We start from the raw sequence: 17,684 nt of genomic DNA on the forward strand, positions 1-17,684 counted from the left end.
CTTAAGTTTATAAGTTACAAATGCATGTAAAGTTCATATACAGATCAACATAACTTTACTCTCAAATTAATATGGAAAAGTTCCAATTGTAATTGGAATAAAACTTTATTTTTTAACTAATACAAAAATTCACGCTTATTAAACATGTTAAATCTGTTAATATCTTGTATTTAGCATGTCGATCAGTAATACATTAATTGAATTATAATCATAGAAATTTACGATATCGGAAATTAACATGATGTGGGATGACAATTTTGGAATATTAGAAACTTACAAAATAATGCAAATGCAAAGGAACATGAATGAACTGCAAACATGTAAATGTAAAAAATATATCATTATTGTGGTATTAAGTGTCACCGTGGGCGAGAGTACCATAATAGGATTCAAATATGCAATTAAACAAATATTTAATTTCAATTGTTCAATTTATCCATCTAAAAGTAATTGTAATGAACACAATTTATAAAACTAAAAATAAAGATTGTGATAAATGGTTAGCTCGTACTGGACCATACGCGTATACTCATATGGTCCGACCATACGCGTATGGTGGGACCGTACGAGTATACGTATACAGTCCGGACCGTACGCGTACGGTCCAAATACTCATACGGTCTGGAACATGTATTTTTAATTATATATATGAGGTATATTTAGGAATTAAAGGTATTGGATATTTTTTATGCATTTTTTAACCAGTTGCGCATTTTACAGGAGTGTTGGCTTAATGCTGTTTAAACTTTCCTGAAAAAGAACACCTTAAATTTGCTATTATTTGGCATGAAAGTTTGATTTATTGAAAGGGACTCCATTTTTTTCCAGTTTTCCATTTTATTTTTCTAATTGTCTCATTGTTAAAACAACAGCTTGGGTAAGGGCTTCGTTGTTTACCTTTATACACAACAACATTATTATTGCTTTAAAATGATTCTAGAACGCTTCATGATTGTTAAAATAAGTTTAATTCACCTAAAAAACAATTTTGAACTTTGCGATGTTTTGAAAGGAAGTTTAAAAAACACGTGTAAAAGAAGAAATTAACCGGTGAGAGTCGAAATCCGTACATGACAGATATCACTATAATACGACTTTAAAAATAAAACAGTTCCATCCTTTTGTAAAACAGTCTTTAATATTCCTATCACATTAATGTTTGAAGGGTCTTAAGCTTATACAGACCATTTAAGTCGGTACGAAACACCAAAACGGAATGAACAATAACCGATTACGTTTTGTAGTTTACAAATTCTAAATGCATTGAACCGAAAAGAGAAATTTGTAATGGAAGGTTTAGTTATTATATTTATCACTTTTAATTTGATATTAAATAGAAATAACTTATTAATATGGATGAGTTAAAATTATAAGTTTGAAAAATCATGAGAGCGCCCTCTACAATATCAATAACAAAGATGGCGGAACGTAAACAAACCACCTCGCCGCGAATATTCAACTTGTTCTCTTATTTCTTGCTAATTGTACTATATAGTCCGCATCCCCACTGGAAGGTCCAATTTCGGAGAATAAAAGTGCGGACTATACAAGCCTTCCGATGGACAGGTCAACATTTGTGTTGTAAATACAATAAAGTATGTAAACTGGTTCCCGTCCGACTACAACACTTTGTTCGAGTGTAGCGGAATACAAGCAGATACCAGTTAGTTTGTAAAATAGTAAAAATGAAAACGAGTGCGGTAGGCGGAGGCAATAATCGACTTCCTGTTGTTCTGGTCAATGGTATTGGAACAATGCCGCTGACGCGTCATTTTTCAAAAATGTCAAAAATAGGGGTACAACAGTCAACATTGTGTTATCATCTAAGACCCTGTTCACACTAGCATTTTTTTTATCGATCTAATTTGAATAGATCTAAATAAAACCAGTTACCGTTCACATTATCTTTAATCATAACGATCTGTATCGGTCTAATGTGAACCACTGCGTTCACACTACAATTAAAAACGCAATCGATCTAACCTTTTTGCCCGTAAAACTGTAAACACTGTGTATAAATAGAACTGATTTATCAAATTCATGTGTGATACACTGATACACACACTTGGAAAAACTTTTGATACTGGTGTTATTGCAGTTTTCTTTAATTTTGAAAAAAATAACTGTAGCAACGAAGTTACAACACGACGCCGGAAATACTGCGGTTCCTGCAAAGAAAGAAAATCAAGATACGAAAAGAAGACACAGATTTCGCAAATATATGCAATGGCGAAGACAACATGTTTATAGTTTGTTTTAAAGGTCTTTTAACGGAGAAATATGGGTTAAACAACGAACCTCTGAGATAGTTTTGCCGCTATACATGCGCATACGTTATTTTCGATTCAATCGTACTAGTTTAAACCGATCTCTGCGTTCACATCTAAAGTGAGATCGGTTTACTTTAGATCGATTCAAACTAAACTACCTCTTTTGGTGTTTTAGTTTAGACCGATTGAAGATCGATCCAATGCGTTCACATTAGCCCTTAAATCGATCTAAAGTGAACCGGTCTAGTTTAAATCGATAAAAATGTCCTCTATAAAACAACAAATGTAAAGAAGAAGCACAAAAAGGCATACATCAAATTTAACATCCTCATTTTGCTTACATTATACGATACAGAAGGGGTCATTAACCTTATACATACACGGTCATACACATAACTGAATTTATAAATGAACTGAGTAATTGATTGAAATAAAATTGGCAAATCAAACACACCTACAACATGCTTGTGAATTAGCTTATACTTATAAATAAATTTTAAATTTAGATTGAAAACTTATTTTTAAATTGACTTGTAAAACAAGTTTTACAATGTTTATATTCTGTCACTAGTTCTGATTGGTTCTCTGTTTAACTATTGACTCCACCCAAAGGCATGTGTACCTTACCTAATAATGATTTCATGGTTGAGCTAGCAAGGAAGCTAACCAAAGAAACTACATTTAGCTTCATACTCGTTGGAATCTGCTGTAATTAATTGAATAGAAAATATTATAACAAATATTATTGGATGCCGAATTGACTTCAAATAGGTGCCGAATTGACTTCAAATAGGTGCCGATTTGACTAAATGCCGATTTAACCAGGTGCCGATTTGAGTTGTACATTTCAAATCCTCTGCGATCGTTTGCGGTATTTTCTTGAGAAACCCTGTTTTCGATCATCAAACAGAAGTAGAAACTGCTTTAAAATGATTCTAGAACGCTTCATGATTGTTAAAATAAGTTTAATTCACCTAAAAAACAATTTTGAACTTTGCGATGTTTTGAAAGGAAGTTTAAAAAACACGTGTAAAAGAAGAAATTAACCGGTGAGAGTCGAAATCCGTACATGACAGATATCACTATAATACGACTTTAAAAATAAAACAGTTCCATCCTTTTGTAAAACAGTCTTTAATATTCCTATCACATTAATGTTTGAAGGGTCTTAAGCTTATACAGACCATTTAAGTCGGTACGAAACACCAAAACGGAATGAACAATAACCGATTACGTTTTGTAGTTTACAAATTCTAAATGCATTGAACCGAAAAGAGAAATTTGTAATGGAAGGTTTAGTTATTATATTTATCACTTTTAATTTGATATTAAATAGAAATAACTTATTAATATGGATGAGTTAAAATTATAAGTTTGAAAAATCATGAGAGCGCCCTCTACAATATCAATAACAAAGATGGCGGAACGTAAACAAACCACCTCGCCGCGAATATTCAACTTGTTCTCTTATTTCTTGCTAATTGTACTATATAGTCCGCATCCCCACTGGAAGGTCCAATTTCGGAGAATAAAAGTGCGGACTATACAAGCCTTCCGATGGACAGGTCAACATTTGTGTTGTAAATACAATAAAGTATGTAAACTGGTTCCCGTCCGACTACAACACTTTGTTCGAGTGTAGCGGAATACAAGCAGATACCAGTTAGTTTGTAAAATAGTAAAAATGAAAACGAGTGCGGTAGGCGGAGGCAATAATCGACTTCCTGTTGTTCTGGTCAATGGTATTGGAACAATGCCGCTGACGCGTCATTTTTCAAAAATGTCAAAAATAGGGGTACAACAGTCAACATTGTGTTATCATCTAAGACCCTGTTCACACTAGCATTTTTTTTATCGATCTAATTTGAATAGATCTAAATAAAACCAGTTACCGTTCACATTATCTTTAATCATAACGATCTGTATCGGTCTAATGTGAACCACTGCGTTCACACTACAATTAAAAACGCAATCGATCTAACCTTTTTGCCCGTAAAACTGTAAACACTGTGTATAAATAGAACTGATTTATCAAATTCATGTGTGATACACTGATACACACACTTGGAAAAACTTTTGATACTGGTGTTATTGCAGTTTTCTTTAATTTTGAAAAAAATAACTGTAGCAACGAAGTTACAACACGACGCCGGAAATACTGCGGTTCCTGCAAAGAAAGAAAATCAAGATACGAAAAGAAGACACAGATTTCGCAAATATATGCAATGGCGAAGACAACATGTTTATAGTTTGTTTTAAAGGTCTTTTAACGGAGAAATATGGGTTAAACAACGAACCTCTGAGATAGTTTTGCCGCTATACATGCGCATACGTTATTTTCGATTCAATCGTACTAGTTTAAACCGATCTCTGCGTTCACATCTAAAGTGAGATCGGTTTACTTTAGATCGATTCAAACTAAACTACCTCTTTTGGTGTTTTAGTTTAGACCGATTGAAGATCGATCCAATGCGTTCACATTAGCCCTTAAATCGATCTAAAGTGAACCGGTCTAGTTTAAATCGATAAAAATGTCCTCTATAAAACAACAAATGTAAAGAAGAAGCACAAAAAGGCATACATCAAATTTAACATCCTCATTTTGCTTACATTATACGATGTTATTTATCGATGTAAAATCTACCCATAAAGAATGGGAGGTTTTCAGTACTGGTGTAAAAGTGCGCGTTTGAAATTCGCACAGGTAGACATAAAATAATTTTGTCGATCAAAGTATGACGGCATACATAAATGCAGAGTCACGTAAAGTAGATATAACAAAAAAAACAGACTTAACAGTAAAAGTAATAATAAGAAATAGAATAATTGTGTGGTTCAATGTATGACGTGATAAATAAATACAGAGTCACGTCAAATGTATATCACAAAAAACAAACTTAACAGAAAAAGTAGTATTAATAAATAAAACAGTTTTGTCATTCAAAGTATGATAAAATACATAAGTAAAAGTAATATTAATAAATAATATAATTTTGTCGTTCAAAGTATGATAGTATAGATAAGCACAGAGTCACGTCAAATGAATATCTCTACAAGCTGACTTAACAGTAAAAGTATTATTAATAAAGACAAATAAAAGAGTACTATGACACGTTATTAAGATGATATTAAACCAATGTCAGTACGCAAAATCTATACTTCAATACCATCCTGTATTATTTGTGATGTTGATACGGAATATTTATCAACAAGTTCTTGGTACCTTCCGATGAACTTTTTTTAGTAAAAGGACGATACGTTCTTTGACATACCCCTGGTTCATCAACTTTCTGCTCAGACACTGGTGACGTTTTACAAAGTCTGAGTAGGAGCTGCAAGCTCTTGAATACCGAATAAGTTGGGAAATGTATATTCTATATGCAGGTGAAGTTGGTCTGAGACTACTAAGGTGGGGGAAATTGATAATAAATTAGTTCAGTCTCAAAATGTCGTCTTCAATGCGATAATAAGAATTTTTTCTTAAATGTCTGTGTATATAAGATATATGGATTCACTGTATGCATTTCCATCGACATTTGCATTGGTATGTGTATAAAAATGGCTTTATTATTATTATTTTTTTTTTTTTTTAAATAAAAGCACTGTTAGGCTAAATTCAAGTTTTTTAACGAAAAATAACGACGGATTGATGATATCTTTTGATCTCAAATACAAACACACCTTGTATATCCTTGTTTATTAAACTCAAGTCTTGTCAGAAAAGAAGCCTGTTTGTTTTACATTTTTGATCCTATTTACTCGAATAATAGTGGTCACACTCGAAGAAAAACGATCAAATCATTCGAAAAACCACGATCCAAGCCGGACACTATACATACCGTGTATTTTGTCTATTTCTATTTAAAATTGAACAAAACTTTTTAATTTATCAAATAGCGTGTTTTACAGGGAGCTAGTAAGAAACGTTATACAGTCTATACCTTTTTCAATTACAATGGAACCCTGATGATGATTACGCAAATTACCATCAATTTTATTATTTTTATTCTTCAATCATCCTAAGCATTAGATACATTTAAACACGTTAATTTAGGAAATAATGAAGCTACGAATTCAACATGTTGGAGTCATATTCAAATTCTTAAAAATCGGTGACATTGGCGATTTACGTTCTGGTTAATGAGTTCCAAATATCCCTTTGTAGACTAATGAATAAAAACTGTTAAATGAATGAAAATCAAGTTGAGATAAAATTATCGAGTTACGTATGTTCCTACCTTGTGTACATGTATGTGTATACTGACTAGGAAGTGTATAGATAGTTATTAAGACATCAGGAAGGTTTCAGTACATTATGAAACATGCAAATACATGTTATTCTATAACCAGTACGTATAAAGACTGCTGAGGACCCCTTAGTGTACTAAAGACTTATATGTGTCACTAATGATCAGAAGGGTGCTGTGACATAAACATGTTTTTATATAATTGTACAGATTGATATTTGATGCATAAATTCCAAATGTTATGGAGAAAAAACCACAAATAAATGAGTAACTGCACAATGTTTTTGCACGTGTCGGTTTTTCTTTGATATTGCCGAAAATCAGTGTACCGGCGTTTTTCATTTGCGCCGATTTTTTCTTTCATTTGTGCCTATTTTTCTTTTCATTTGCGCCGATTTTTTTACAGGTAAATTACAGGTGAATGTTATATTATTTATCATCATTGAGCGCTTTCATTAGCCAGTTGTACAAATGCTATATAAATTGTCAATCATAACATGTATATCACTGTTGACATGTGTTAAACTGTAAACGCAATTAGTAGCAAATATAAAATCGTCTTATTTATCAGTAGAGTACAGATTTTAAAAAAATTCTTTGTATTTAGATTCTTTTTCTTGGTTTTGAAGATTACATTCTGTTCAAGTTACGTAACAATCCATGAATGTCTACAAATTATGAGTTGGTTGCCCGTTATGAAATAACTGTTTCACAAATGATATCGGATATGTTCCTTCCGTCGTAACTACAGTCCCCTTCCCTTTCATGAATGTGACCTATCGAATTGGACTATTTCCCGGTTTGTTATAACATATGCAACACGACGAGTGCAACATGTGGAGCAGGATCTTCTTACCCTTCCGGAGCACACGATATCACCCCTAGTTTTTAGTGGGGTTCGTGTTGCTTTTTCTTTAGTTTTCTATGTTGTGTCATGTGTTCTATTGTTTGTTTGCTTGTCTTCTTTCATTTTTAGCCAGGCGTTGTAAGTTTATTTTCGATTAATGAGTTTGACTGTCCCTCTGGTATCTTTCGTCCCTCTTTTATCATGTCAAACAAATAAAATCCCAGACTGTTTCTAAATATAATTGTAAAAAAGTCCATCTATTCGAAAAATACTAAAAATAGAAAAAAAAACCATTTTGATTTGAATGTGATTTTTTGTTTTTTACCGCCACTTTTAAGCACCGCATGTAGGCTATTTCGTGGCGGTAACTTTTTATTGGTGGAGGAAGCCGGAGTGCCCGGCAAAAACCACCAACCTTTGGTAGGAAAACTGACAATCCTAATCAAATTAAAACACTTTTTGAAAAGTTTGCTTCAGACATTATCTATAATTAATCATCAAAACTCTTCTTCCAAAGTTTCATAACACTCTGTGATAGTTTGAAAAACGTACTATACTGCATATACTTGTTAACTGTAAACAAACCACTCAGACCATGTATTAGTAAATAGCAGATCAATGAAGATTGAATGAAATATTGCTCTCTCAAAATTCATTAAATTCCATGAAGTATGACAAAATTAATGATAACTGAAAAAATTTAACCTCAGACTAGATCTGAATGTTCATACTATAAAATTAAAACTAAAACACAATAATAATATAGGATATCTTTTACCATTAAATAGTACACTTGAAATCCTATAATGTGTCCTCTCACAGTCTCATCTTATAACTAAGTATTCAATCGTTCTTAACTGATAACTGACTTCGTCCACATATTCTGACACGAAGTACTGACATACAGTCTCCTTGGCTTTCATGTAGAATGTATGTACACACGGTGTGTAATAATTAATCAATAGTCCAAATTGTCTTCTCTGGTCTCCTTCACCTTTACACTTTTTTCATACCATGTTCTAACAGTTCTTTTAATATGGTGATTAGCAATCACCCCAGGGGTTTGTGTTTCAATCGTCTTCCTGGCAGGAACAGTAGGCAGTAGTCTTCAGTATTTTAATTGGTATCACACTATGTGCCAGGCGTTTCATCAACTGCCTCTTCTTGGTCGAGCCAAACACTGACAGAGGTTTGGTTGGCTTTCTCTTATTACATATTGAACAACCAGCAATGGAACTCCAAGTACTAGTATCACATCTTACACCTGGCAAATAAAAAAAATCCTTAATCCTAGCCAAAGTTTTTGTAATGCCCAAATGACCAGCTGTCAGATTGTCATGATCTTTCTTTCTTATCCAAACTATCCCGGAGGACCATGGTCCTTCCGAAGGCTCAATAATGTTTCTGTCCAACATATCGTAAATATGATGACCTACCTCTTCACTAATACCTGATAATAATTGGGGTGCGCCGTGGTGGGTGCTTTATTGGCCGTGTAGCACCAGTGTCAATCTTGTGTTTCACAATATTTGTTTGTCCAAGATCCAAATCCGAAGCGGCAAAAAGAAGCTTAAATTCCAATAACAACTCTGTGACCTTGTCCATTTGTCCATGTCCAAGATTCTCACCAGATCTATCTAATAACTTTTCTAATTCATTATTAAGACCATTAACATTGTCATTGTCTTCCTGACTAACCACTTCAGCTCCGATGAGATTTTCGACCATAGTACCGACATGTAGTACTTGGACACTATCACTTATATTCAACAGCCTACCAGGAACTGTTTTATCAAACTTTACAATAGACTTCCCTACAAGAACCTTTCCTCAATCAAGACATTCTTTACTTAGTTCAATAATGCCAGTAACCTTCACAGATGAATCATAGTTCAGTACTTCACCTTGAATTAATACCTCGGACCTTGGGGCCATGCTTACTTTATCTTTGACTGTCACCCGATAAACGCATAACTTTCCCTGTAGTAACAAAGGCATCTGTTGATTATCCATTTCCCTTTTACTTTATAGCCTAACTCAACTTTACAACCGTTTGTTTGCAGAAAATCTAGTCCAAAAATACATTCCCTTGACAAACCTGTTATTACACCTTCAATGACAGTGTGAAAACTAGCAAGCTTAACAGAAAACAGTGCCTTACCAATGATTTTAAAGACTCCCAATTAGCTGCTCTTATTTCCTGAGTGACCTGGCGAACATTTGACCTATTACGGGACTTAAAGGAGAAGGTTCAGTAAGCCCCCTTTTTGGCCCCAAAATATGTAGTCGTAAAGATATTTATTGAAAAGTAAAATGCTTCTGTTACATAAATATGGGCTGTTTTTGACAATACAATGCATACCGTAAGCCAACTTATTTTCGCGAGCGATTAATTTTCGAGACTTTCGCGAGTAGAAAATTAACGCGAATATAAATAGTTGCGAATATGTAAAACTTAGATCTTTCCTTATTAAACTATATACAGAAATTAGAAAATCGCGAAATTAAATAGCCGTGAAATAGTTTACAAAGGGTAAAACGCGAAATGAAGTATCCGCGAAAATAAGTTGGTTTACAGTATATATCGAGTATTAGCATCATTAAGTCATGCTAAATTACTGAAATCTTCAAAATTTTAGCATTTTAGTTAAATTTTAGACGGTTTTCTTTTTAAATGAAAGTGGCCGCATTCGTGTTCATCCATAATATTGAAATATAAGTTGTATTTGATGATAATACAGCATATATATAAAGGTTGAGGATGAACACGGATGCGGCCATTTTCATTTTTGACAAAAACTATCTGAAAAGTGACGATTTTTGGCACATTTGATAGATTTTTCATATTGAAGCTTCAATCGGAGCGTAAAAACTCAAAAATGACTTAATCACTTAAAATCTTTCACATAAACTAATTGAATCAATTGAAATAGACACTAAAGTGTTTAAAACGTGTCTAAAATCTTTCGTTAGATGAACTTGAAAATTGAGACAGAAATCAGCCCTTATCGGCCCTACTCCTTTCTCAAAAAGAGTACCCGACACCTAACTAACTGTAGCTCCTGTATCAATAAGAAACTTGGCAGGGATTTCATTTATAAATAACTCTACATAGAGCCCTGCATCATTGTTAAGTGTATTTGGGTTGAGTTACAAATATTTCCGTTTCCGTTTACCACTACGGTTACCCGTACGCCTAACCGAAGGTCCAGGCGATACTTGGTTATTCTGTATCCAATTTTTAGGAGCATTACAATTTCTAGCAATGTGTCCGGGTTAACCACAACTATAGTAAAGAAATTACGACCTATCAACTTCATCTAACACTTTACGCATATTTGCCATTTGATCATTGAATGCTGCTGACATGCCCTCTCTTACCACCTGTTCATTATTGTCTGCAACTCTTAAATTCCCTACTGGGCTTTCCCTACTTCAAATTGCTTTTCTGCCTGTAACAAGTTTCTTACTCTACAGTAAAACAAATAGCGGAATTAGGTCAAGGGGCCGTGATTGTTAGATTTTTATACGCATTTCGCAACAGCATAGTGTATTGCACAAAAGCATAAAATTAAAAAAGGATTCAAATCATATATCTAATTACCAGTTCTTTGACTACAGTTTTTCTGTGTCAGAAACCTATTATGTGTCATATATTTAATAACAATCTGAGTTCAGACCTGTATCAAGTGCGAATATTGCGTCCATTTTTGCCCTAACTGTTTAGGGTTTGACCTCTGCGGTAGTATCCAGCTGCGCCCGGCGAAGCGTATTCTTTACATCATTAAACCTTTTTTCTTAAGGTGGTACCTAACACTACAAGGAGATAACTCTGTAAAGTCAGCTAAACGTTTTAATTATGTTGTGTTGTAAAAGGAATATTAAGATTCTCAATGATCAAAATTGATGTTTGTCAAATTGCTATATAACCAGTGTAATTTTTCTGACAAAACGGTTGGTTCAAAATTTTTTATATTTTAATATTTTTGTTACAGGATTTACTTTGACAAAATTTTATGAAAATTAAACGAGCCAAATTAATTTTAGTGAAAGTGTTGGGTACCACCTTAACTGTATATATTTTAAAATCTAGCTGTAATGATATTCATTATTATCTATTTTTTATTTATATTTTAATCCAGTCTCTCGTTATCTTTTTAGAATGGCATTAATAATTTATATTATTTTATGTATGCGTGTATTTTGATATGTTTTGTACTATTAATGGTGAGACGTAAATGAACTACTAGTATCTAACCTAACACTTGTACACTTTACATTTCGTGGACCTTTTCTTGTCGATGTTCATATATTGGTCACAGTTATATAAGGCAAATATCTATTTTCAATTTAAGTGCAGATTTATAAATAGATAGTTCTTTGCATATCTGGTTGGATTTCTATAGATGTGCAATGGGAGCAAAACGTACAAAATTATTATTGTTAATGAATGGGTATACAAATACATTTTTTATCACCAACATTTGCTGGAGAAAAAGTTGTACTTTCCAAAAAAAAAATGAGGAGGATTCATTTGATAGAACACCAGATGTTTATTCTCACGTGTGTATGTGCAATTTATGTAAATATAGTGTCAACAAAGAAAAATGATGATTTTTTTTCTTTCCCGGGATTATAGTAATTCACAAGGAAGACAGGGACTCGGTTAGCAAATAAAAACATTGTTTTTCAATTATTTTACAATAATATTATAAACGTTTTAAACGTTGATATCAATATTTCTTCGTTTTCTATCCATATCCGTTTACTGAAGAAGAAAAAACGACACATTTGCCAGTTACGTTGCTTTCGCCGGGAAATTTGAATCTTTTGAATAAAACGCTAGCCGAGTAAGATGTTTGATGTTTGATGATCGGAAAATCACTGCATGCATCTGATAGAAGAATTAATTAGGACGAACATGAGTTAGTTATTTAAAAATAGTTTTTATTATTTTTTATTCAAAGTAGGGAAGGCAATTCAAAATGGTGACTTTGATCCCTTTAGAATTTTACCAGTATACGGATAGCGATAGAAAACTGCACATTGATAGAAAACGAAGAAATATGGATGCCAACGTTAAAAAAACGTTGTTGATAAAGTAAAACAAATAAACAGGAACTACGAAAAAGGATTTGAATAAATAAATAAATAAATATTCTTTTTTTCAAGAGGATGATCCCATTAGTTAAAACTAATCTTCCTGAGAGTCCTCAAAAATATTGATAAACAAAATTTTAATCTACTAACCGAGTCCCTGTAACATGGTTACATTCATGATGTCTGCGTAAGTAAATTATGCTATATAAAATCACAATATACGATGCATGTATTTTTTTAAAATTATGGTTACATTAATCAAAATATAGTATCGGATATAGTTCTATGTACATTTAGATTTCATGAGTTTTTTTTATCTACAAATGACCGATTATATCATTTTCATTTGAAGTTTGTTTATTTATAAATCTCTAGTACTTTATAGGTAGTTGTGAAATTAATATATAATATTTAAATTAAATTGAGAATGGAAACTCTTTAGATACTTTGAAAATTGTTAATATATAGACTTTGAAAAGAGAATACATGAAACTAAATGTATAATATCTAACAAATTATAAGCATAAAAGAAGAAAAAATAGCATTCAGCATGCTTTACTACATGTGTTTTTTTCAAATGAGTTCCGACAACAGTTTATTAGTATAAAGATTAATTTCTACATATTGCGGAGAACCTACTTTACTCCCTCCAAGATGATATTGTTTTTTACTTGAACCTATCTTTGCTGTACCAGATGGCGGTGTACATGAGGATGTAATAGTAATGTTAGATGCATCTATTTCTTTTAGATAGTCAAGTATTCCTGATTTTATTCCGTAGTGTCAGTCGTCATCGTACCCATCGTGTATGTGTCCGTCTGTGTCCGTAGATCTATATACAAATGTGTTGTATATGCATGCTGATACTGGGTCCTAAATTATTTGCCGGGCAGCTTCACGAACTTCTGAATATTTTGTGGTGACACAATACGTGTGACCATTGGCATGAATTCATTGGAATTAGTTTGTTAAAATAGACCAAATTTAGACTTGTTAGCATTGCAAATACTTTTACTTTTGGTGTTGACACCCACATATTTGATTCCACTTTTACTGAACAATAGACTGTTTCTTTTAACTTTTGTGTCTACGTCTATTTCCTTTTACTCTTTTTGTTTTTGTACCAGCCTTTTTCTGTTTTGTGCATATCTCTTTGTGTCTACGTCTATTTCCTTTTACTCTTTTTGTTTTTGTACCAGCCTTTTTCTGTTTTCATGCATATCTTTTTGTGTCTACTCTCTTACTAAATTCGTTTACAAAAATACTTTAGACTACAACATTGTTTGTTGTTTGAAAACACATTATAACTTGAGAAAACCAAGTATCGTGATTAGATAATCCGACAAATAATATTTACTATCAGTGATTTTATATCCAAGTACAAGATGTTGTTCATTAAAAATGCTAAACAAAAATTACAATTATCAGTATTAGTTTTTTTCCCACTGCACTAAAAGTATTTTTGTTGGACCAATATACTGATTACTGTACACTGCAATAATTTAAATATTTTCCAACAGATATTTCAAAATTAATAGGTACAATGAAAAATAATGTTAATCCAATTCTTGAACCAATGCATACATATTAGTCCAGTCAAACTAAGTTTTAACCTTAAACTAATTGCAACAGATAATATGTTAGTTTTAAATTATAGCATCAATCCCTAAATATACACAGAAAAAAGTCCCATAAATTTAACTTGGGGAAAACTCAAAAATCAGCATTTTGTATTTCCTATGGAAATTAACATTGGAAGGGGAGATAACGCCTCAAAAATAAGTCTTTTTTTGTGTCAGTTTTTGGTTGATTTTCTTTAAATTTATTTCAAGTATGATATTTTGATGGGTTTTAAAATTCGTATTTTACTATTTTATATAATCTCCTGCTCATGAAATGTACAAAGCCGAGTTTTTTATGGGTATTTTTAATTTTTGTGCATTTTTCATCAAAGAAATTGCAAATTTGTGGCCATGTGACCATTTTGAAAAAATAATGTAAAAATTTGGTATTGTTTATGTCTGTATATTATATTTGTTCAGCATCTACCTTCTTTAAAGAAACTTTAAACCACAAAAAGAAGAATATATGCTTAATTGTTTTTATTAGATTTGAGATTCTTTACCTTGACATGTTGAAAACTCAATAAATGGTCAACTAATAAATTACGAAATCTATATTGTAGCCTGATAAAAGATATGAAAATATCTTTAGAGTTGTTTGTTACACTCTAAAGATGGCTAAAATATCAAGAATCAAGACATTCCGTTGAATAGAAGCGGTAAAGTTATAATTTTGCATCAATTTTTATTGATATTTCTGGCTTTTTTGTAGAGTTAGCTCCCATTTTCAATGCAAATATCCGTAGGAATTTTAAATTGTGATTTTTTTTTAGTTTTCCTCAAGTAAGATATTATGGGTTTTTTCTGTGTATATTTGGGGTATAATGCTAAAGATTAAAACTTTAAAATCTTCTGAAGCAATTACTTCAGGTTAGGGTGAAATGTATGCTAGATTGACTGGACTATATATCATAAACTTAATCTTCTGTGCATGATTTTATAATTTTTTTCGCATAAATTCGTATAATCCTCGAAAATATTTCAATCGGTCAGTGTTGTTGTGAAAATATGGCAGCTAATTTATGATCGTGTTTTGAAGTCGAAGTTTAACGGTTGTCACCCGTTTATAAAGAATCAACAAAGAAGCATGGATATTCAGATAGCACGTGTATGACAGGTACAATAAGATATAGTTTAGTTTAATGACGGAACGATGTTAACGTTTGGTTTTCCATTCGCACTTGCGTATTGCGATCACCGGATTTTTACGGGAAGGTCACGCTGCATACGGATAACATGTCGGCGAATTGTTTTCTGGAAGCAAGCAATTGAATAAAAGTAAATTTCTTCTAAATTTGGATAAATTATAGAATTTTCTTGAGAAAAAAGTATATGTACATAAGTTTTATAATAACAACTAGCCATTTTTGCATATTTTTTTTTTAATTTGAAGTTTCATATGACTTAAGTCTCATGTCTCAATAATATATATTTAGAATAAACATATATAAATATAAAAAGCGTAACATTCTTTACAGAACTATAAGAGACTCTAACATTAAATAAATTATAGAGAATATGTCTATTATAAAACATTTTATAAGAACATGATTTCCATATAAAATTGTCTACGTCTATTTAAATTCAGGTAACAGGCTTTGACATAACTACGAATCATATTGATATCTTTAAATAAAATCACGAATTTTCTGTTTATCATTAAAAGTTACAAACGTTATTAATAATGTAAAATAAAATAAACAGGAAATACGCAAAAAATACTATTTACTGAAAAAAAATTATGTTGTTTATATAATGCGTGAAAAAAACAATTGTCTTACCTAATCATTTAAGACTCCTATTCACAATTACACGGAGTAAACTAACAAAAATTTCGAAATTCTACTGTCGGCTGAAAAGTCATGCTGTCAGTATCAAGGATCATCATCAATTTCACGGTTCAGTGAAGCTTCAATAAATAAATCATATACAGTTTGGGTTAAGAAACGTACCGTATTCTGGTATGAAATTGAAATTGTACTCTGTAGAACTTTATAGATATACTTATTGAATATTTTTCCCTAAATATTCAATGACTAATTTAAGGGATACTTAATTGAAGCTGTAGATTGAATAAATTGTTAACAGCAAAAGTGCAATAAAACTTTGATTAATTAAAAAAAAAAAAAAAAGGAAATACGAAAAAGGATTTGAAAAATATACAATCTGCTAACCAAGGATTTTTCAGTATACGGATATGGATAGAAAACTGCACATTGCTAGAAAACGAAGAAATACTGATGCCAACGTTAAAAACGTTATTAATAATGTAAAACAAATAAACAGGAAATACAGAAAAAGATCTGAAAAATATTGATCACAAAAATTTAATCCGCTAACCGAGTCCCTGTGAAGGAAGATGGTTACATTCATGATGTCTGCGTACCGATACCGAAAGCATGGTAAGTAAACTATGTTATATACATTCGCAATATACGCTGCATGTATTTCATTGACTTTTTTTAATCATGGTGACATTATTAAAAATATAGTTTCAGATATAGTTCTATGTAATTTAGAATTCATAAAATGTAGTTTTATCTACAAATGACCGAAATAATTTTCATTTGAAGTTTGTTGATTTATAAATCTGTAGTACGAATATGGGTGACACTGAGTTCTGCAAAGGAAAATATGTATTTTTAAATGTGGATTGCATTTGTTATTAATTACAAACACGTGTTGCAAGATCTCAATATTGACGACTTTAAGTCTAAACCTCCTGATTGCACTTGTGCTAGTTCAAAATTCACATATAATCCTGCTGGCCACGTTATTACCGGTGTCCTCAACATTGTCAATAACACTTCCCTCCGAAATGTGTTATCGAAATGTCCGAAATATCGTGAGCCTAAATTTATCAATTGAAAATACAAGTTCAAAATTTTAATGGATTCAGTCGAGAATTATGCCAGGCAATGGGCTAAGCGCGAGAAGGCAGACATAGACACTCTTTCTGGATGTATTAAGGCTGTTAGGTCGTTGATACAAATCAGAATTCAGAAATTGAATGGGTTTATCAATGCCCATGCTACGTCAATCTCTAGAGAACCAAATGTTGCAAAACACTTATCCTATCTCCATGACAAATATGTTGTTTTCCCCGCAGATAAAGCCTCAAACAACATCGTGTTTGTGTGTAAAACTCATTATATTAACTGCTTGATAAACTAATTAGGTATTGACAATTCATTTGGAAACTCAACATTTACCCTCACGACACTTACGAAAGAGGACATCATGGATAATCACAGGTCTGTTCTCTGTTCCTTTGGAATTTAACCAAAGATGAAGACCTGGATCTTCCATCACTGTATCGGATTCCTAAACTTCATAAGTATCCTTAACAAACAACGGTATATTGCTGGGTCTTCCAAGTGTTCCTTGAAATCTCTTTCTAAATTATTTTAAAACATCTAATTTATCAACAATCAAAGCCGGGCTTCAAAGTTATTGTGAAACTTCCTATTCTACAGGTGGCGTGAATCAAATGTGGATACTAAAAAATTCCAAAGATCTTTTAGAGTACAAGTATAAACAATCTAGCTCTCTTTCATCTTGCAATAGTATTAAAAATTGACTTTTCTACACTTTACAC

General features: G+C 32.1%; 1 protein-coding gene across 1 annotated transcript in view; it reads right to left on the reverse strand.

The window, feature by feature from the left end:
• The window catches only part of LOC139513672 (glycoprotein-N-acetylgalactosamine 3-beta-galactosyltransferase 1-like), a 50,410-nt gene extending 34,427 nt beyond the window's left edge, over positions 1-15,983 (reverse strand). Inside the window, exon 1 of the mRNA XM_071302366.1 lies at positions 15,868-15,983. The gene's annotated coding sequence lies outside the window, so the exon portion shown is untranslated. The remainder of the gene's footprint in view (positions 1-15,867) is intronic.
• Between the last annotated feature and the right edge of the window lie 1,701 nt (positions 15,984-17,684).

This window comes from Mytilus edulis, chromosome 2 (genome assembly GCF_963676685.1).
Source record: "Mytilus edulis chromosome 2, xbMytEdul2.2, whole genome shotgun sequence".
NCBI lineage: Eukaryota > Metazoa > Mollusca > Bivalvia > Mytilida > Mytilidae > Mytilus > Mytilus edulis.